This window comes from Crocodylus siamensis, chromosome 9 (genome assembly GCF_052110815.1).
Source record: "Crocodylus siamensis isolate JL-2025a chromosome 9, ASM5211081v1, whole genome shotgun sequence".
NCBI lineage: Eukaryota > Metazoa > Chordata > Crocodylia > Crocodylidae > Crocodylus > Crocodylus siamensis.
Window position 1 is genome coordinate 10,974,895 of NC_143403.1, and position 22,371 is coordinate 10,997,265.

A 22,371-nucleotide genomic window follows, 5' to 3' on the forward strand; every position below is an offset into this window, starting at 1 on the left:
CTCAGATGGGGAACGGATTCCAAAGGGACTCTGGAGAAAGTCCCATAGCCGAAGACATTTAAAACTAAAGTGGACAAAACAAGAGGAAATGTATCAGTAGCTGGTAGTTGTACATTTGCATTCATGCCAATTCCTTCAATATTTGAGAGAAATTGCACATCTGACTTTGATGGAGAGGTGTCTCCAGTATACATGTGTATTGGTTCACTGTACATCTAAATGATGGGGTAAGTCATTTGGCTCTCAGTGTACTTTTGCAGTGCTGGGGACCAGGTATGTAAAGTGCGATTGCACAAAGTGCAAAATAAGCCTCTTTTAAATCAAACCCTGTAGATCCTCCCCTTTGGGCGGGGGAGAAGAAAGGCACTACATGATTTATGTTCTGTTTGCTGCGACTGAAGATCTGTGTACCCTTGCATGTTTTAGTATCCAGTGTGTAATGAAACTTATTCTTGCTATATGGAGAAATACAGCTTGGGGTGTCTCTTACTTGTACGTATCTACTCTTTCTTCTGTGCATTTAAGCATTATGCTTTAAAACTTTTGGGGAGGCAGTGAAGGAGTTAAAAAAAATAAATAGAGATACCAAACTTTTATTTATTTTTTTTGGAAATCTGCCTTCCATGGGGAATGGGGTTAATGCTGAATTGCCTTATTCTTTCAAATACATTGCTGTGAGTAAAGCTTGTGTTCTCCCAGCTGAACAGAAGGAACACAAATCTGTCATTAGCCTTTATGTCACACAACGCATAAAAAATGATACACACTGTAAAATATCTACCATCTCATTAAAAATAAATGAGCTTTGGCAAACTCTGGTTGTTTAGAAATGAGATTATTACCAAAGGGTTTTTAAATTGTTAAGCCTGAATTACTTATGGGACAGTTTAAGGAACTGTTTGACCCCAAGGACTGCTCTGGAAACTGTTGGATTTAATCCAATTGGGCTATTGGACAGACTGCTACTGTATCATATTTATGGAAATATTTACTTAAGCATTTGGACTTAAGAGTATTTAAAGTTAAAACACAGGGGGCTGCAGCAGCATTTGAAAACATTGACTGCAGGAGGAATTGACACAGCTGAAAATGTTTCTTACAGACTTATTGGAGATGACAAATACGAAGTCTAATGTTTTACAAAGTGATGATGGATTTTTTTGAGGGTGTTTCAAGTTTTTTAGTGTCCAACCTAAAACTCCTTAGGGGGAACTGGTGTTCGGAGTATGCCAACCACCTGCCTTATGAAAAGCACATTGCTTTACAGGGAATCAAGGTGGGTATCAAGGAACAGTCAGGCAAAGTACCTAGTCATTTTGGAAAATGCCCAAAGTTACACTCTAGTGCTTGACATGAAACTGAGATTTGCTTTTCTCCCAGGCCGTGGTCTTCAATTACCCAATGTTTGCCATATTGAATTGGTAATACTATTATTTATAATGATAAATTATAATGGGCTTTTTAGTTGAGTGTGAGGATTTGTAGTGGCAAATTTAAGGAGGGTCCAGGTGGACCCTTTAATTCTTACAGTCCCAAAATAATCTCAGCTTTCTGCTAGGCACCTCCCTGTAGATGCCAAACCTTGTCACAAATTGCATATTAAAAAGAACCTGCTTGTGGTCACCATTTTTCTGATTGAGCACAGTTTCATGACCCTCCTCATGGACTCCTTGGAAGTACTCCCTTATAGGGTGTAGAAGTGGCAGCTGAGTAATATAAATTGCTTCCCCTTTCCCAGGAGAGGAATGTACTGTTCTCACTGGCTGGAGACTTGGAGACCAGGACTGACAACTAAACACATGTCTAGAATAACAAGGTAGGAGCAGAACAATACAACCAGTCTTGTGGAAAAATAACTTGGACTGACGCTAGTTTATATCGAGCAAAAACAAGTTCCGTTTTTTTCCTACAGGTGCTGAATGTGAATGTATTAAATCCGTCTCTATCCTCAGGTGTACTGGAAGTGGTAGTTATAAGCCTGACTTGTATTATCCTGTAGATATGGCGGTAGGAGCCATAAACAATAACTAGATAGTTAATATTCATGGGAGTTGGGAGTGTAACTTAAAACTGCATTGTGAAGATATTTATTTAATGATATGTTGTGCATTCACCCTGTAACATCCTAGAGCAGGACATAAATTTAATCCAAGCAGGCTGATGGTTTGAACAGGCCTGTCCCTGCAACGCCTCAATTAATCATTTGGCATTTTTTTCCTTAGCAACCCTGTGCCTCCAAAAAAGCAGAAAACACTCAGTTAAGCAAATGGCTGACCAAGAATATGCCTTGAAAATAGGCCTGCATCTACTGCATCTGCTGAAAGCAGTGGCAAAACACCCACTGAAGTTCCAGTGCCTGGAAACGGCTCAGCAATCCAGCTCTGGACTGCTCGAAGAAACAGTTTACAGAACTGAGGCTCTACCTTTTTACTGCATCCATTTTCTGGGGTTATTTGGAGCTGATGAATTAATACATGTAGCCTTCACACTTTGCTTCTAATATGGGCATGGAATGCAAGTGAAATGGGGTAGCAGCTGCCACTTCGAAGCTTTTTTCATGGAACTTGGTTCTTTTTTCTTGAAAATGCTTAACTTAATTTAAAAAATGTAGAGGTACTGGATTAGGTTTGCAGTGACCTGAGTTTTGTTCCTTGATTAATAACCGTTCTGCATTGTGACCTCGGCGCATTTACTGTAAACATTTCAAGGCAGGCGCAGTAGTGGTATAAAAAAGGCAGCAGACAGATGACGCGAACGCTTAACCCCAGGGTAACTGCCAAGTTTGGTAGAAAACTACTGCTGAAGGAATTAAGGGGAAAATCAGTGGTGTATGTTATGCTGATTTAAATCAGTCTGTATCCATCATGGGTTAGCTGTTTGCTAAGCTCAGGCCCATTATTGCATGTTCTTCTGCCTCAGTAATGCAGAAGGCGAGATTGAAATGCCCCTTATCGACCAACTGCACGTCTATCTTGCCTGCTGCCTGCCTTCAGATTAACACAGCTAACTACCTCTCTCTGCCTCTGTAATAGTTACCTGCTGCATGAGCAACCCTGGGATACTTGCATGTCCGTCCTTTCTGATCCGGCTGTAATTTATGTTGATATACAAAATTAATTTAAATTTCGCTGAAATATGGTTTCACCTGCCCAGCGCCCTTTGTGTGCCTATATAGTTCCTAATATAATGGATCTCCCACTTCATCTGAAGTGCCTAGAAGCTACTAAAATATGAATACTATATCGACTTGAATCCAAGATGAGGTCTCCCCCCACCTCCCATTTAACTTGCGAGGGAGCCTTGGATCTGAGTACGAGCATGGGAGGGAGAGGGCTACTGTGGCTTTGACTCCAGCCCTGACCTGGGGTTGGATCCTGCCCCTGCTAGCCCTTCTGCCCCCTCCCCCCCACTGCCTACTCCCCTCTGCAGGAATGAGGGGGGTAGTGCGGGGGTGCAGGGCCTGGGGTGTGCATTCACTAGGAGGACAGGCAGCAGTGGGTGGCAAGCGAGGGGGGGGAGACAAGGTGTCAGGAGGAAAAGGGCAAGAGTTAGGCTGCTTGACTATTTTACTGCCTGCCCCCCTGCCCCCCCACAACTGCCTGCTTCTGCTCTTTCCCTCATGCAGCAACAAGGGGCATAGATTTAAGACAGCCTTCCAATAATTAGATAATATACATGAAAAATTATAACAAACTTATAAATTTATCATGTATAGAATCTAATTATTGTGGGGAGGGCAGTCATCTTGAATTGGAAATAGTTTTGTATTCTGGTAAATATGATAACCATTTTTTCCACATAAATTCCATGTCTGTTCACTGTCTCTCTGAAATATTTTTATACCACATAATAATTAGTCCCTAATTGTATTTAGGGCTCTAGTTGCTCTAGAAATAAATAGCTATCTACTTTATAATCCTCCATGGTGAGCACAGCCTAAAACTGAATGACGAATTATACCTTTAGAATAGTTTGTAACTTGGCCTGTAAAATAACCCCAATTAAAAAATTAACAACAGTGGGTCTTTAAAGACATTGCATGTTGTTGCTGCTGTTGTGTGATCTTCTGAGTCTCTTCCTGCTGTCTGCAATTTGAGGTTCTTTTTGGGGAAATGTGAATACTAAATGGATATTATCTTTTAATGAATTGTGCATTGGATCAGTTGCCATGATGGTGTTAAATATCACAATTAGAATAATGAACATTCAGCTTGGTAAAATCAAAAGGAAGTCTTCAAAGAAAACTGTATAAAAAACTTTGTCTTATAAGGATTTTTGTGTGTGTAAAACTGTATCCTGAGATATTTTGCAGCATAGGAGCCCTGATGAGTTCCATGTTTTGCCAATGGGAATGAATTTCACAGTATATAATATTCTGCTTCATTTCTAGAGGAAATATTGAGGTGGCAAGTGTCAGTCTGTTCCTTATATCTTCACAGTCAGTGTCCTTTTTTTAATCCTGACTCCTATATTGTAACATATTCAGAGCTGTAAGATGTAAGGTCGCCTTCTGAAAGAAATGATATATATATATATATAAAGATAGTTAAAACATTATGTAAATCAGAACATCTCAAGGGGAAGATGAAAGCAACTGGAGATTGCAACATGTCATTCCAGAATAACTTTTTTGTTGGAAGAAATACTTTTATTATTAGTTCAAAATTAACTCACAAGCGAGCAATACTTTGAAGACAGACTACACGGACTTTGAAATGGTACAGCAGAGCATCAAAACAGTTACAGTAATGGGTTATGATTATATGGACTTTAACAGAGCTAGCTATTGCTAATAAAGTAGATCTTTCAAATAGTGAGGATTTTTTTTAACAATTACGAATAGGTTCCTTCTACCTGAAAAGCAATTCAAGAGAAACACAATGAGATTTCTCCCACCTCTTCACTGATCAGAGAACTAAACATTCTGAAGTATTCATTTCACCTGCTTAAAAAGAAAGAGGAAAACGTCTAGTACGCCGAATAATAATTTAAATTAAATTCTCAAGCTATTAACTTTAAGTACAGCATCCCACAAAATTCATCTCTTGCTTCTCTATTTTAAATTAAGTGTTACAATTTTGAGTCATTTTAGACCTTCTAAAGGTCTAAAATATGCACTGCATATGTACTGGCTGTCTGCCAGGAGTGTCATGTCTCATACACCCATTGCTAGTCTTAGAAAGGATAGGCAAACAACAGATGTCTCCTCCTCCAGCTGTAAACCTACTGTTCTTCTAAATAGCTGCTGGAAATATTCTGCCCCAGAAACACATACTACTGGATCAATAATTATGGAAAACAGTGAAAACTTCCCTTGCAATATTGCTGAGCTCTGTAAAGCTCTGGCTTTAGATGGACCTGCTATTAAAGTTGAAAGATCCCCAAAGGGCATGGGTTGCGGTTTAAAATTCAAGTTATGCTTGTGGCTCAGCTTACCTGCTGAGTGACCGTGGTTGAATTGCATGGCTCATCTAAACTGTATGTGGGTGTGGTAACACTATACCTGCCTCGTTATTTGTCTTATTAGGGTGATTTCAATCATATTGGCAAAGTATTATTTTACTATCTGTGCTCTTATGTGCTTAAGAGCTTCATCATGGACAAGGATCCCATTGAGCTAGACTGGGTACCAACACACAACAGAAAGTTTGTCCCTGTCTCAAAAAACTTACTTTCAAAATGACATGTGTAATGTTGTTACTGTTAGGCGTAGGCATGGGGTTTCAGAAAGTCTTGCCTTTGAAAGAGAAGCTGCTTCTGTGGCAAAATAAATGATGGAGATAACATTTCTGGAGGTGGACAATCCTGTGAATGATAGGAGAACACATGATCAGACCATGTGAGCTAAGATGGCACAGAGGTACCAAGATAACGTATTTAGCTCAAAGTCTAGAAAATTCCTGCTATCTTCAAAGACCTTCTCACTTCCTTCAGTTGGGTTGTTGCGACCAGCTTGTTCACTGTTGTATATTAAGATACAGTTTTCTTCAGAGGAGGTTTAAGCATAGCATTTTAGGTTAGCTGGCTAGTGTCATCAACTCTGTTTTAAGACACTTATGCTTCACTATACGCTGCAGAGGGAGTGATGGGTATCTGTGAATGGAAGGTACAAATGCTGAAATGTTGAGTGGGGAACCAGGCTGCCAGAGAGAGGGAGAGACATCTCATGCCTTCCAGCTGAGTGCCCAGGCTCTTATTTTCTGTTTCAGTAAATTTTTAAATACTCCATGCAAAAAAGAAAAACTGCAGTAAGACAGACTGACAGCTCCACCCTAAAATACTCTTTTAGGAATTTTCTTGGTTTATAGGTGTATTGAAGCCACACTCAAGTGTGGCTCACTCACCTCCTCCAATTCAAATACTCCCTTCCTCATATGTGAATACATAACTTATACAATAACTAATCTTTTATGCTATGGCTAGTCCACTTTGTGGCATGAAAATTAGATGCAACATGTTTTTGCCAGCCTGAGGATTGCAAATAGATTTGAAGCATGGAGCTGATGTAGGCAAAGTTTAATGTGATGTGAAGTAGTCATTAAAACTTGATTTAACCTTTCTTGTTCTATGATTTCCCGTGGTGTTTGTGCACAGGGCACAGAAACGATGCCTGCTGTTTCAAAGTCCCATGGCCCCTTGTTGGATCTCCTCTGGAAGGTCTGCTGTCTTGGAGCATAACAGAAGAGCAGCAAAAATCAGGCCATAAAAGAAACAAATGCAATTGTATCCTCTACAAGGCAGCATAGTCTATTGGGCAGTGAAGTTGGCAAGTAGGAAGCTTGATTTCTGGAGCTGGCTTATACTCTTCAGGGCAAGAAGAATCACCTGCTTTATGCTGGGCACTGTACAAATGCAGTGCCTGGAGCCTCTTGGCATTACTGCTTATGCTACTGCTACTACTACTACTGGTGTTTGATTCAAAGAAGAAATATTCCTTCCCATGCTGTAGACTTGTTAATTTAGGCATAGTCCTTTTTTGTCGCCCTCTTTATACAGAACTAACTGCAAATAAGACACATAGCACATATGACTAGCTGTTGGTTGTCATGATTGCTCAATTCTTATGCCCTAGTTAAACTGTTTAAACACCTAAATCCCACCAAAAGGCAAAAAAATTAATGCTGGTGCTAGAGGCACCATATACTATGCATAAGCCCTCATATTCCCTCATTGTACAACATTACTGTACAACAGAAGTGTTGGGGTGTCAAACATATGGCTCATGGAGCTGCTTGATTTGGCCACTGGGCTACTGGCAGGCCAGGAAACTTGAGGCATGACTACCAGTAGCAGTTGCCTGCCAAAGAATCGATGGATCCAGACACAGCCCTCAATGGATGGTAAGCAAGTGAGGACTGTGCTGACACATCCCTTCTTGCCATACATCCTTTTACCCATTGCCTTCATTGTGGAGAGGCTTCTTGCCCTATTGCCTCTGCCGTGGTTAGTCCAACACAGCTACCTCTTGCCCTGAAGATCTAGTCTGCAAGGAGTCTGCCTCTGAGCCAGGCCAGGGGGTCACTTGGAGACCCTATGTGTCAAGTGCTCTGTGCGAGGGTTAGAAGGGCCTTCGCACTACTGATCGTGTGGGAGTTTGATTGTTCTTAGTGATACATGGTGATATCATTTTTAATTTTTCAATCCATGCACCCAGCAGTGTTTCTTCTGTTTAATGCATTCTGTCATGCTCACAGGTTTCCAGGCATGCTGAGTGGACACACGCTGGCAGGATAAGCGTGTGCTGTGCAACACTCTGGCTATGTTCCCCTTTTCAGATTCCTAATTCTGACAGAGGAAAACTCAAATGTTAGCAAAGCACTGATCCTAGCAAACCCTGTTTGGATATAAAAATGTAAGAGGACTGTCAGGGACCTGGATATCCTAAAGTCGGGTAATTCTCAAACTCTCCTTGTGTGACCTGAAAAGAATTTCCTATTCTGCCCATCCCTACTGTTATGGAGAGGTATTTCCCCTCTGTGCCAGGGACCTGCAGAGGTTGGTCAGCCTTCCCTTGCTCTAAGGCCCATATTCAAACCGATTCCTTCGGGTCTTGCACTTTGTGTCACTCTTCTCCAGCACAAAGGCTGGGGCTAGTTCGGGATGGTAACATCCCCATTCTCTTCACCTCGCTCCGCAGGAGTCCTCTGTCATGTCACTTTGGTACTCCACAGCTACAGAAAGCCTTCCTGCAAGGAAAGGTCTTGATCCTTTTCCTTTCCTCCCGCTCAGAGTCATCTCACAGTCTCCTGGTTAGCTTTTCCCACACTATCAGTGCGCCTGTTGATTTAATTCTGATGGAGTAAGTTGGCAGAGGGAGTCAATGGTTTTCACATGACTCCTGTCCTTGCCCAACGCTAAATGGTTAAACACAGCTCAGGGTCTGAGTACAGATACTGTGGCTTGCTTATTTCCATGGCAACAATCACCACTCAAAATCTTTCTATTGAAGATATAAAACAAATGAAGGGAAAAACGATTGAAAGTACTGAAAATACGAAGTACTGAATAAGCCTTTCAAAGGAATAATAACCCTTATTCCTTTTTTTTTAAAAACAGGGAATACCCCCTCTGCCGGTCTTTTAGAGTATTAATTGTTCTCCTTTGGTGAAAGGAGAAGGTTGAGGTGGGCTTGAGGTGATGCTATTTTTGTTAAAGTCTGATCCCATTTACCAAAAGACAAAACAAGGTAAGCAGACATAAAAGGGACCAAACTGAAAAGCAACTTTTGTTTCCAGTTCTGAGTCTGACTTGCAGTCATTGGGGCCAGGAAATCCAATTACAGCATACTATCTTGACAGCAGAGATCCTGGTTTTCCCTGATAAAAAATCACAAATTCCCTCACCTGCCCCTTCACTCACCAGGACACAGGTTCAGGCCCCTCATTCCCAAGTCACAGCCCCCTAATCCTGCTCGTGCCCCTCACAGCCCCCCTGCCCCCCAGCCCTGCCAGAGGTGACCCCCAACTGCCAGGGTTATGGAGCCAGGAACCTGGGTCTGCAGCCTCCTGCCCCCCGCTCCGGTAGTACATACACTCCCAGGGGGCAGGGGGGACCCACACCCCCCAGATGGGGTTGGGGGCAGGTATGCGCTGCCCTCTGTGGGTTCAGTCTCCTCGCCCTGCTGCCCTCCCCTGGGGCCTGCGCGGCCCAGGAGATGGGGTCAGGCAGGGAAACTTGCTGCTGTGAGCCCTGCATCACCCTGGCAAAGTGGCCCCTGCCCACCCCGCAGCAGCAAGAGGCACAACCCTGCACTGCCCCCCCTCCCCCCACTGCTGTGGGGTGAGCAGGGCAGGGAGCCCAAGCCTGCAGCAGACAGCCCCCACCTGCCCTCAACCCCAACCTGCACACAGATCTGGGGGCATGTGCCCCTCCCTGGGAGTGCATGCAGCAGTGGGGAGCCAGTCCCCTCACTATCCCCCCAGATGAACCAACTATCCTGGACCCATCCTGTTCCCTATTGGGGCCCTGCAGCCATGCACTACAGCCCCGGGTCCCAAGCCCCATGCACCAGTCAGGCTGGGCAGCAGCCCTAGCCCCAGCCCAACTCCCTCCCTTCTTCCCTATGGGGGCCTCAATTCCACCCTCACCCTTAGCTCTGGGAGCTGCTCTCCAGGCTGCCTGGTGGTCATGTGCATGTACATACACATGGTGTCCGCTGTCTGGTGGCCCTCCTCCTAGTCCCCCCAGGCCCCTGCAGGCTGGAACTCTGCAAAACAGCAAAATCCACGGTTTTCTCCATTAAAAAGAAAAATCCATATTTCTCTCCAGTGACAGGGACAGTCTGTGTTTTGTTCTGTTTTGCCATTTGAAATGGAAAACTCATGTCCCTGCTGGCAGACCTTGAGTCAGTTTTGGGTTATTTAAGCCAGTGTTTCTCAACTTGTGGGTCACGATCTAAAAGTCGGTCACATGAACATATGAAAGAGTCGTGAACAAACTTTAAAAATGGATTGACAGACTTCAAAAACTGATTCTCCCTGAAAGAAGAAAAATGTGGTGCTCCCCATGCCCTGCATACCCACCCCCTGCCCCACACACTGTGGGGGCAGCGGGTTGGAAGTAGGCATCCATGTTTACAAATGGGTCCTGGTACAAAAAAGGTTAAGACCCACTGCTTTTGATCTTTGCTTTAGGCTGCCTCACTAATCAGAAGCTCATGGCAGTTATGTAAGAGATGAAGTCTTAGTGAAGTTAGCTTGGAAGTTAAAGGGCTAAGTCATACAGGTTTCCAGGTCACTTGAGTATTTTGATCTGTACCCGTCTAGATGAGGTCACGGGGTGACGCTTCTAGCAGAATTAGCAAGAAAGAAATGACTTACATTTGATCCTTACCTTTACAGAAGTTCTGATACAGTTTGGTCTGAGCCGTGTCACAATTTACTTTCCAGCAGTGTCCTTGCCTTTCTTTTAACAAGGAGCTGTTTTGGAACTGGTAAAAATGTCTTGTACGTAAAACTTAATTTTTGAATTAAAAAAATACAATTCTGAATTGACAGTGTAACAAAATATAAATTCCCACATGAAATTTTAATTTTCCTCTAGGCAGCTTCTAAATAAAAAAACCTTTCATTTTGAATCAACATTTCAAAAAAAGAAGTGGAAACTTTCTATTTTGTTTTGACATACTATTGCTTTAAAAAAGTAGAATGCAATCACATAGTCATTGAAATTGATTCCAAGTGAAAAAGTACATTTTGTTGAGAGTCTTTCATTAACACCCAAAAATGCCTTCAGTTCCATGTGCCACAGCTACAGCTTATTTTTTCTAAATTGTAGCTGGAAATCCTATTTATATACTGGAACTTTATTTACAGATAACCTTTACAGGTATGTGAATCAAAAGCCACCGTCTTTTCTCCTTCAGGGGGCAAGTTTCCTTCTCACCTCATGTCCTAATTGAAATGAATTTTGCTGGTCTCAGCTCACTCCCTACTAAACACTAGTCAATATTAGATAGTACTATAAAAAAGGGCAAATTGACAGCATCTGATAGTGAGAGTCCTCAAAATTGAATTATCTCCTCAGTCAGGATTGAGGTCATTGCTGGGACAATGTAGCAAAATCACTTTAGTCAGTGGCCTTTCACAGTACAGAAAGCTGAAAGCCAAAAAGTCTTTGTGCTTTTTGTTCAGCTGTTTCGGGGCTTTAGTCTTCCCAGCATGGAGAAGACAATGCATAATACATTGGGAGTACAGCGGTAACAGAAGACTTGAAGACAAAGCAAATGCTCACTTCCAATCAGGTATAACATCAGGAGTTTTCAGAGCAGTACAAATTAAGCCTGACTGAATTTAGAGGGGAGCTTTCACTGGAGTGATTGGTACAGAATAATGGGAGAAGGAAATCTGAATGATGTTTTTTGGTGACAGTGTCATTGATCTCAGGGCTTTGGTTAAGGTATTTTGCTGGCTCTCAGCTTCCTCTCTTGAGATGGAGTGATGGTATTTCACATTCTCACGTACATTTTTACATTTAGGGACGACACCTAGATTTATCCTTTGCTAGTGCAGAGGTCAGCGGTAAGACAGAAGGGGTTGCATCTGGCATACATCTGGTCTTAGATATGCCGCAACCCGGTCCACTCAGAGTAATTTTCAGCATGGTCTTGGTTTTTGCCTGGATGGCCAATGTTCCTGTGAACCGCACGTTAGCTAGGAACAGAACGGAAACCCAGCATGTTAACTGCTCTGAACACAGCCCTTCCTAGACCAGATGTGTGACCTTAACATCCTGCTGAGATTGGGTCTTCTGCAGCAGAAAGCACAGCTCCTCTGTGAGACACTTTATGTTGTGCTGAGGTTAACTAGCTGCATCTGAACTTTGAATTATTCCTCATATATGCATAAAATGTTATTACACTATATCAAGGTTCTTCTCCCCCCACATTTTCTCCCTCCCCATCAAACCTAAAATCTAGCAAGTGTTTTGAATCTCCTGATTTTCTGTATATTAGACTTCCATTTCCCACGGTGCTTATTAATTCAAACTACCAGAGCATGCATCTTGCAAGCTTGTGTAAAGAACTCCACAGGTATAAGTAATTTCCTTGATGAGAGTCTGGGTATAATCCATGCTGTTGGAGCCACATAAGGGAGCTTTTTCTTTGAGCCACAGTATTTTGTCTTAATTTACTTTGCAGCTTTAAGTTTTTTGGAACGTGTTGACCTGGAAGTTTGCTACACGCCATGCTGAGGAGTGAGTATACAAATCTGCATTTGAAACTAGGCAGTTTGGCTTGGCCCTTTATTTAGGAGTGTATTTTCTTATCCAAGACTCTTAATTTTCAAAATAAATGCGTCTTTCCTCCTACAACTACCAGTTCAAGAGTCTTCCTTTCTGCTCTGACCCAACCATCAGAAATCAAGCTAAAGGCATGAGTGTCCCTGAAGCTTTAAATTGTGGGGAGCTCTGTGTTGATAAACAGAGAGAAAACTTGGGCATCTGGATAATGAATTCTGGAATGAGTTTCACAAGGGGAAGAGGGGAACGGTTAGCAAGAGCTGCCTCAACCAGAGTTCAAGTTATGGGGGAGCTTGGGGGGACTGAGCCTCCCTGTAAGAGATGAGCGCCCCACTTTAGGATTTGAAAATCATAACTGGGGGGTCTCCAGTTTTATCGGGGCATCATGGTGGGCAGGGCAATTTTTTTGCAGACCCCCTGCCAGGGTCAAAGTGCAATTCAAACATTAGCAAGCAAGGAGTGGGTTCCAAACTATTGCGATGTACTGTGAGGTTGCTAGTTGTATCCATTTTTGATTCAGCATCCAGGTTTTTCCCAAGTGGGTGATTTGCTGTTTTCATTTTTTCCTTAATCCAGGCAGCCTTTTTCTGTCTGGTTCCCCAAGAAGCGCTTTCTTTCTGGGTCTATTCTTTCAATGTGAGCCAGCCACCCTTGTTATTTTTCTCTTATTTCCTGTCCAGGCTGGGTTTCTGTTCAATTGATGTAACTCATTATTGGTTCTTAGGCACCATTCTTGTGTCACGGGATCATATTGTGCAGGAAAGATTTTTCCATACAATTTTCCTTTCAAAATGGCCCAATAGTAGCTTGTCTGCTGGTAAGAGAACACACGTTTGATGGCCATCCATTTTACATGGCCTGATAATGGTTTTACAGTCTTGAAGCTTAGTTTTCCTTGAAACGAGCTTGGATGGCAGGAGCTTGCGCAATGCAAGTGAGTTCTCTCTCTTGCTCCCATTCTTCTTTCAATTTCTTCCTTGACATAACCATCCTGTGCTGTGTTTGCATATGTACAAGTGTTACGTGTCCAAGGTTAGGGCAGTTTCAATGCCCCAGCTGCAAGCGTTCTGTTTCTTGATTAATGCATGCAAACTTTAATGAGTTCAATTAGCTTATTGACGGTTCTTAATTCAGCTAATATGGCCCACAGACTTTCTGTGTGCAGACTGTTATAGACTCTCTGGAAGTCTATACACAGAATGTGAATGCATATTAGGGCTACGCGAAGCTTCGGTAGCTGACTCAATTCAGAGGAGATTTGACTCGATTCGTTCCGATTTGGGGGCCAAATCTCCCAACCCAAATTGAATCGGGAGACCCATTAAAAGGTCCAAATTGATTCAGAAGCCTCCGAATCTATTCACAGATGGGGGCAGGTTTTCCTGTTTCTTTGTGTCCTGCATGATTTCCTTATATTCTTTCAGAATAGGCCCACGTTCTGGTTTGTTTTTCTGGAGGAGCTTCTGACTTGCTGATTTCATTTTATTTGTTGCTTGTCTACATTCATCATCATCATCAGGGATCCTGGTTTTCCATGACAAAAGATCACAAATCCTCTGATAAAATCCCCCAAATCTGTGGTTAAAATGAAAAGCCCCCCACAGCCACCCCAGCCCTGCTGGTGCCCCTCGCTCCACCCCCACCCACAGCCCCCATAGCCCTGATGGTGCCCCTCACTACCCTCAAACTCCCCAGCCCTGCTTCTGCCTCTCACTTCTCCCCAATCCCACCCCCCCCAGCCTTGCTGGTGCCCCATGCACCCCACCCACAGCTCCTGCTCCTCCAGCCCTGCTGGAGGGGACCCCAGCTGCCAGGACTGGGTCTGCAGCCCCCTTCCCCTGGCAGGAGGTGGCAGCTGCTGCAGTGCCTGCTGCCTGCCTGCTGCGGGCTCAGGTGTGGGGGGCAGCTCCCCGCCATGGCATACACTCCTAGGGGGGCAGGTGGGCTCATGCCCCCAGATCTGCACGTGGGGCATGGGCTGCGTGCTGCCCACTGTGGGCTCCTGCCTTACTGCCCTCTGCAGCCTGGCGTGTGCAACCCATCGCTACAAAGAACAACGGTGCTGTGAAGGACAGCTGTTTGCCACCCTGAGCTCCACGCTGCCCTGGCGACGCTTCCCCTGCACGCGTGGCTGCAGAGCGGGTGGCGGGACAGGGTTGCACATAGAAGACACGTTGCCAGGGCAGCATGGAGCTTGCAGCAGCAAGCAGCTTTCCTTGCTTCATGGCCCCCCTGTTCTTTGCACTGCTGGGTCACACACCCCAGGCTGCAGAGGCACCGGGGGAGGGGAGCAGGGCAGGAGCCCACAGCTGGCAGCCCACACATGCTCAGCACACAGATCTGGGGGGCACGGTTCTCCCCTGTGCCCCAGGAGTGTATGCAGTGGTGCAGGGCTCCCCGCTGTCTGAGCCCACGGTGGCCAGCCTGCCCCATCCCCACCCCACGTACAGATCTGGGGGGCACGGGTCCCCCCTGCAGCCCAGGAATGCGTGCAGCAGCAGAGAGCCGGCCCCACCCCCTCATCACCTGAATGTGCTGCCTGTGGCCCTGTCCTGCTCCCCGCCAGGGCTCTACAGCCGCGCATTGCCCCTGCCCTGCCCTGCCCAACTCCCTCCCTCCCTCTGGGGGCCTCAACTCCCCCCCCACACACTTACCTGCCAGAGCTGTTCTCCAGGCTGCCTGGAGAATGCACACGGCACTCCCTGGCTGACTGCTATCCTCTTGCTCCCTCCCAGCCCCTTGCAGGCTGGAACTCTGCAGAACTCATTGCAAAACTACAAAATCGGTGGGTTTCTCCAGTAAAATGAGAAATCTGTTTGCCTCTGGTAGAAGGTGAAATCCACGGTTTTCTCCTTTTTTCCATAGGAAACAGAATTATCATGCCACCTGTTTCTTCTGACTTTCTCTTGTCTCCCTACTGTTTTTCTGTACTTCCTTTGGTATTCTTTATGTTGTTCCATTGAGACAACATAAAGGACTTCAATGTTAGCCTGGACATGGACAAAACTACTCTGATTCAGCACCAGTATCCACACAGGCACAGCAGCCCATAAATGCAGCAACATGACTTCAGGTTTGAGTGCACATTCAAATCCAAAGTAGTGCAGCCAACTTAACATGGGGGTATGCATTCATAGACTCTCTCGTTAAGTAAGCTTATTGTGGGCACAGCAACACTGGAAGTAGTGGAGCCAGCTTAGAGTGGTGCTGTGCAAGTGCCAGTAGGCTCCCAATCAGTAGAGCTTAGTGCTGCATGCTTACCGTTGCATTAAGCTGGCAGGCGACGCTCCAGGTAAGGGAGGTATCGTGGCTGGAGCAGAAGTAGCCCATATCACGGTGCTTTGTGAGTGTGCAGTGAGCTGGCTCATATTTCTAGGACCCATTTTTAAACTGGGTCAAAATTCCTGCATTTTACATTCTGTCAGGCTGCTGGCACTGCCTTTTTTTCAAACTGAGACATTTGGAAGCTTTAATTCACAGGATTTAAATGTTACTCTGGATTTAGGCTTAATTCCTCCCTTCCTTGTTCATGCTGATGTAACTTCAGCATCTTCAGTGCATTAACTCCTGGAGAGTAAAAAAGTGAAGCAGGCCTTTAATGTTTTACGTTCACCTTATCATACTGCTGCTGTCTCTGTAAATGACATTACAACTCTTTATGTGCTTAGCTCAAATAAAATATTTAGCTAAATTGCTAAAGCGGCTAGTATTTTACTTGCAAGGAAACATCTGGGTTTAAAATATATATGCTTTATCTAGGGCTGTTTCTGGTGATTGTGCATCTTGGGGCCCTGACCACAATTGCTTATGTGAAGAAAAAGCTTTTTATTTTCCCTGCTAGATCATAGTGCTGTATTGTTAGTGCAGTCTCAGCTTTCTACCAGGTTACAAGCTGCTTATTCTTCAGAATGAAGTTTTACTTTTTAGCTTAATTGCTGTCTTTCAGAAGCATTATAACGTATCCTCTCAAAAAAAAAAAAATTAAAGCGACAGTATCTTTGCTGTATGGCAAAGACAAAACTACCAGTCTTGTGTATTTGTTTATTTCCTCAACATTTATGTAATTATGAATGCTTAAATTTGCTTCTACCGGAGCTCGGTATTCACCATCTATATCCAGTCATTGTATGCATTGGGGAAGCTTCTAGCTTCCATTGTGCCTAGGCATTGTTCAGATCCATACTAAGAGATAATCCAAGACCAAAAGAGTTTCCAGATGAAGCTAAGAGAGGGTAAGTGAGTTGACCAAGAACACGCTTCAACCCAGGAGCACAGCTGGGAACAGAAAACAGGTCTTCAGACATCTTATCCAGCGGATATCTAAATCCAGCACCTTATCTACAAGACTATATTGCCTTTATGTTCCTGAACTACCAAATGAAGGATGAAAGGTGTATCTTGTTGCTGTAACCTGTCTAAACTACAGACAGCATTTACACTGTTTTCTCCGTTGTTTTTTTTTTAATAAGCTGTTTGGCATCCAAGCACTTTTCTTTGATTGAACTGGTGTGCAAAGATGTCGGGATCTGCTATCCCTCATGAACCTTAGAATATTGATCTAGAAATGGAGTTTTCAGTTAGGGGTCTAAAAGTGGAATAAAGCTCTTTACATCTAGGAAAGACAATTTTCTGATGTTATATACAGTAGTTAAAAGGAAGGGAATCAATGAGACGAAAGAATTGACTTTTTTGTTTTTTAAAAGGTTCAATAAACAGAGAGAAGTAGTTTTTAAGTAGTTTAACAAAGTTTAATTTAAAATCCAGTTGATAGGCAAATAAAAACCTGGACAAAGAGTGTTTGAATGGTGCTGTGCTCCTCAATACGGTCTCCAGTTTTCAAGGGAGGTTGCTGCTCTTTTTAAAAGTAAAGCAGTAAAATGTTTCTCTTGTTTTCAACTTTTTTGAATCTCTTTTTTTGAATCTCTGTTTTTCTTTTTAGTGGATACAAGCTGATATGCTACCAGGGGAAAATTCATACTACTTACTTTAAATTAGATTTATTTAAATATGAAGTTAATGTACCTGGAGTTGGATTTCCTATGCTTATTCTTCTCCTCTATAAAGCTCTTCCTAATGTAATATTGGTTATCAAAGTAGAGGTTTTCTGTATGTTTCTCCCATGAAATACTTTTATATTTGGCACAAAGTATATAGGACATATTTATCTGAGGTTGTAGAAAACTGAAAAAAAGGATAAATGTTCTACTGAGAATATATTGAAGAATTCAATAGATATATCACCTGATGAAGCAATAGTGGATAAATTATCCTGTGTACCTTCGGTGAAACAACCATCTAAATGGATTCCTATGATTTCAGTAACATGCAGTAGGATGATACTGTGATCTGTGCTGTGTTACTTAAAAAGAAATAACCAGAATATACATAGGTGTTTCATGAATCAGACTGAATGGGCTGGGGAAGCACTTTGAGAAAATTATCCAGGAGCACATCTGCAAGGGACCAGCAGGGGAGATTATGCTTAGAAGCACCTTGTACAAGTTTGCAGATGACACTAAGATGTGGGGAGAAGTGAGCACGCTAAAAGAGAGGGACAGGCTACAACTAGACAGGCTACAACTAGATCTGGACAGGTTACGGGGTGGGTGGATGGGTTTTAATACGGATGAGAGCAAGGTGCTGCACCTGGGGAGGAAAAACCAGCAGCACACCTGCAGGCTGGGGAACTCCCTTCTTGTCAGTGCAGAGGCAGAAAAGGATCTTGGAGTCATCACAAGACGAATATGGGCCGGCAGTGTGGGGACGCAGTCAGGAAGGCCAACCGCACCTTGGCATGCATCCACAGATGCATCTCGAGCAGGTCCAGGGAGGTGATCCTCCCCCTCTATGCAGCACGGGTCAGGCCGCAGTTGGAGTACTGCGTCCAGTTCTGGGCACGGCACTTCAGGAGGGATGCGGACAGCATGGAGAGGGTCCAGAGGAGGCCGCTCACATGATCGGGGGCAGCAGGGCAGGCCCTACGGGAGAGGCGATGCGACCTGAACCTGTTCAGCCTCCACAAAAGGCTGAAAGGGGATCTGGTAGCCACCAGAAACTTGCCAAGAGGGACCAGCAGGCAATGGGAGAGTCCCTGTTCCCCCGAGCACTACCAGGAGTAACAAGGAATAACGGCCATAAGCTGACTTAGAGTAGGTTCAGACTAGACATCAGGAGGCGCTGCTTCACTGTCAGGGCGGCTAGGGTCTGGAACCAACTTCCAAGTGAAGTGGTGTTGGCTCCTACCCTGGGGGTCTTTAAGAGGAGCTTGGATGAACACCTCACCAGGGTCGTTTGACCCCAACGTTATTTCCTGCCAAGGCAGGGGGTCGGACTTGATGACCTGCTTAGGTCCCTTCTGACCTAACTATGCAACTATGTACAATTATATGAAGTGCTGGCTGTGCCCTGCAAATTTTATCTTGAGTCACTCCCATTAATGGTGCCAACAAACATGCCCTTACATTAAGAGCAGTTGAGATCAGTTAAGAGCAGCTGAGTAGTAATTTTACTAGAATGAAATTGTTCTTACCTCTGTTTCTCTAATGTCAGATAGGCATTTCTTTTGCATGGTCAAGATGCTTAAGTCCTTTTTTCCCCTCTAAAATCCTAGGGCATTTTTACATGGGGTGTGGGGCTGCTTTAATTAGTGAGCCATGCTAATTAAAAGTGCTCGCATGTCACATGTATCATCATCCCCGTGTGCCCCGGCACTGAAAAAATGGTGGCAGGGTGCTTTGAACTAAAACTCATTGACTGTGTTTTATTTCAAAGTGCCCCACCACCATTTTTTCAACACAGAGATGCTTGGGAGTGGTGATACGCATGACATGGAAAGTTGCTGGAGTGCATGAATTTCTGTGCTTTAACAGATTTGATTAATCAAGTCTTCTCCAATGTGCACAGTCATTGCATGTCTTCATAGATTTTATAGGCATTAGGGGCTGGAAGGGACCTTGCGACATCATTGAGTCCACCCCCATAGGCAGGAAGTCTGCTGGGATCAAATGATCCCGGCAAGATATGCATCTAAATGCCTTTTGATATAGGAGATGTGTGTATATGTGTGTATATATATGTGCATGTGTGTCTGTGTATATATATGTGTCTGTGTGTGTATATATATATGTGTGTGTGTGTGTGTGTATATGTGTATATGTATATATGCGTGTGTGTGTATCTGTAAGTACTGTATATGTGTGTATATATACATATGTCTAGAAGTCCCTAATTCATTTTGGTCCCCTTTTATATTGTAGCAGGGCACTAATGAAGTCCAGGATCTTGTTTCAAACTGGAGTTCCAGTTCTTTGAATCCCTGTTAGGTTTGTATCAAGGAAAAGCAGTAGTTGGTGTTTAATTCTTTTCTGCACCAGCAGGTCTACCTTTGGGAAAGAGAAATTTTGCCTCATGTCAGCAGTCCAGAAAAAGAAAAAACAAATCCTTCACGTTCCCTTTGACCCACAAAAACAACTGTACTTCTATAAGAACAACAGCACGGCTTGAAAGAAGTGATGGCAGTAATATTAGCATGAAAGGAATAAGCAGAGATTGCTTTATTGTAGTTCTATTGTGGTGCTTTGGAGGCTTGTCTGGCTGCAGCAAGGGAAGAAAAAACAAGTTGACATCCCCTGAGCTCAACTGTAGTACAGACAGACCGATCTCTGAAGGCTTTTTGTTTGATCTGGCCTTTGTCAAGTTGACTCAGCTAATCACTTATGGGTATATTTGCAACTGTAGTTGCCCATGTCACACTTTTGTGTTTCATCAGTGAGATTGCTAATGGTTGTTGGTAAATGTGACTGAAAACAGGCACTTGTACGTAGAATTGCCTGTTATGTACATAAATTATATTTTCAAGTGTGCTAGGTTAGTTGGGTAGTTCTGCATGGAAAATCTGTTTCTTAATATTTTCAAACTTCTGAGAATATAAAGAAAGAGCCCAAAAAAAAATTGCCAACAAAACAAACACATTTACTTTGGAGACGTGCTCCCTGTTTCTTTTTCCATGAGCCTCTTGTGGCTCAAGTTCACCAAAAATGAATTTCAAAGTTCAAACGTATGAACACTCCCATCCAATGAATGCTTTTGCTGCCAGTACCCATCCCTGGGTCACAGATACTTGTTTTTGATCATCTTGTAAAAGTTATAACCCAAAAAAGTCAAAAAAATTGAAGAGGAAAGTCTGTCTCCTTGTAACATAGGAAAGAGATCAAGTAAAGCTGAGGAGGAAAAAATCAAAATGAATAATTTATCCCAAAATCTTATCTGTTTTTTTTTTCCAGTAGCACAGTAACCACAAGCAAATTGACTTTTCCTATTTCTATATGTGCATACACAGCCACACACACACAAACACACACTAGCAATTATTGACTAGAGCCACATTCACTCACCAGTTTCTCTCAAAATTATGTAAGAAAAGAAAGCAAGCTCTGGACATAGGAAAACTAGTTAATTTGTCAGTTGAGCATAGTCAAAAAGAGCTGAAGTTTTCATTTCAGTTTATATGTGAGAAAATTAAATTTAAGACAAAGTTTGATGTGATAAGAACAGGTTTCAGATTATACAAATAGTTACAAAATGGATGAATTAACCAGGGTCAACAAAGTAAATATGAATAAGATACTGCAGCAGTGATTTATTAGAAAATGCTTGGAATAGGCGATAATACAAAAGGGATGAATGTGTCATCACTTCTGTTTGACATTAAAGGAATTTGTTAACATAATGATCTTAAATGCTTAAATGCAGAATTTGATATGAACATATGATTTTGCATCTAGGGCTGATTAACAAGTCAACTTAAATGACAGCGGAACTGAATGTCATCTCATACATCAAATCAAATAAGGGACTTGCACCAAATTTCCCTAAGTTTAGGTGCTGGGGCGTCCAAGTGCAGAATACGTCGTTCTCCTTTTTTCGAGATAGGTTCTGACATCCCAGTATAGCTCTGCTGTTACCGGAGAGGTGTTTTGTTTGCCCCCACCCCCCCCAACCTCTCTAGTCACGTACTTTGTGACAGGTTAGCAACAATCTCGACTTCATGCTCCATTTTTACCATGTACTGAGGCAATTTGCTATCAGGGCACTTTATTTCCTCTGCTTTGTCTTTCTGACCTGAGAGGTGCTTCTCGGCAGCAACTGTTCATTGAATACAAACACTGAGAGATCTTCAGGCTGTATGTTGTCCTCGTACATTTGCAAAGCAGTTTTAATCTATAGGTACTAGAACTCTGTTTAAGCGCATGCCGTTGGCTGCAGGCCAAGTTATTGTTTTAACAGCTGAGCTCATTGGCTATGTATCATCACTGTTTAGTTTCAGACTGATTAGGGCGGGATGAACTTGAAAAAGCTTTTGAGTTTTTGCATTGCATGATTATTCTTTAAGCAGTCTAAAGCATCCCCTAGCTACAGAACTATGGCAATAGCCATCTTTTTGGTTGGCCTCCCAACTATTTGTTAGACCCATGGGAGCCTTCTATGAAAAAAGCCCCTATTTCTTGTGCTATTTTTTTTTTTTAAGGCAATTGTTAGCCATAGGTGCTGCAGTGGATTGTTAGGCCCCTTGCAGGCATTATGCTCCAGGTTCAGTTAGTGTGCTAATCACATCTTAAATAGTAATCCAGCCATACATTGAGGGAATTAATGGCACCACAGAAAGGAAAACCAGCCACAAAAATGTTACACAAAGAACATGTAATATCTTTGTGGCTAGCTTCCATCATGCCTTACATGGAACGTGCGCTGTGGGTAGGACTGTGCTGGGGTCTCCAGCTGGCCCTGGTGCGGCGATTGCTGGCCAACTATCAAATCAGCCGATCATCAGCTGGTTCCAAGGATTGCGCTGGCGCCAGCTCGACACTCAGCTGATCGTCAGGCACTCAGCTGCTGACTTGCTGCTGTAAGGGGAGCCTGGGATCTGATCCCCCTATCCCAAAATTGTGCTTCCTGCACATGACATGGCAGGAGGTACGATTGTTGGAATCAGGGATTATATCCCACGGTGCCTTTAAATGAATACCTGTCAGCAGCTATAGAAGGAGAAAACACTGAAAAATTGGAGAAAAATACACCTGCAGGAACACCAGATAAACAAGCAGAAAAAACTCTGACAGAGTTTAATATGCA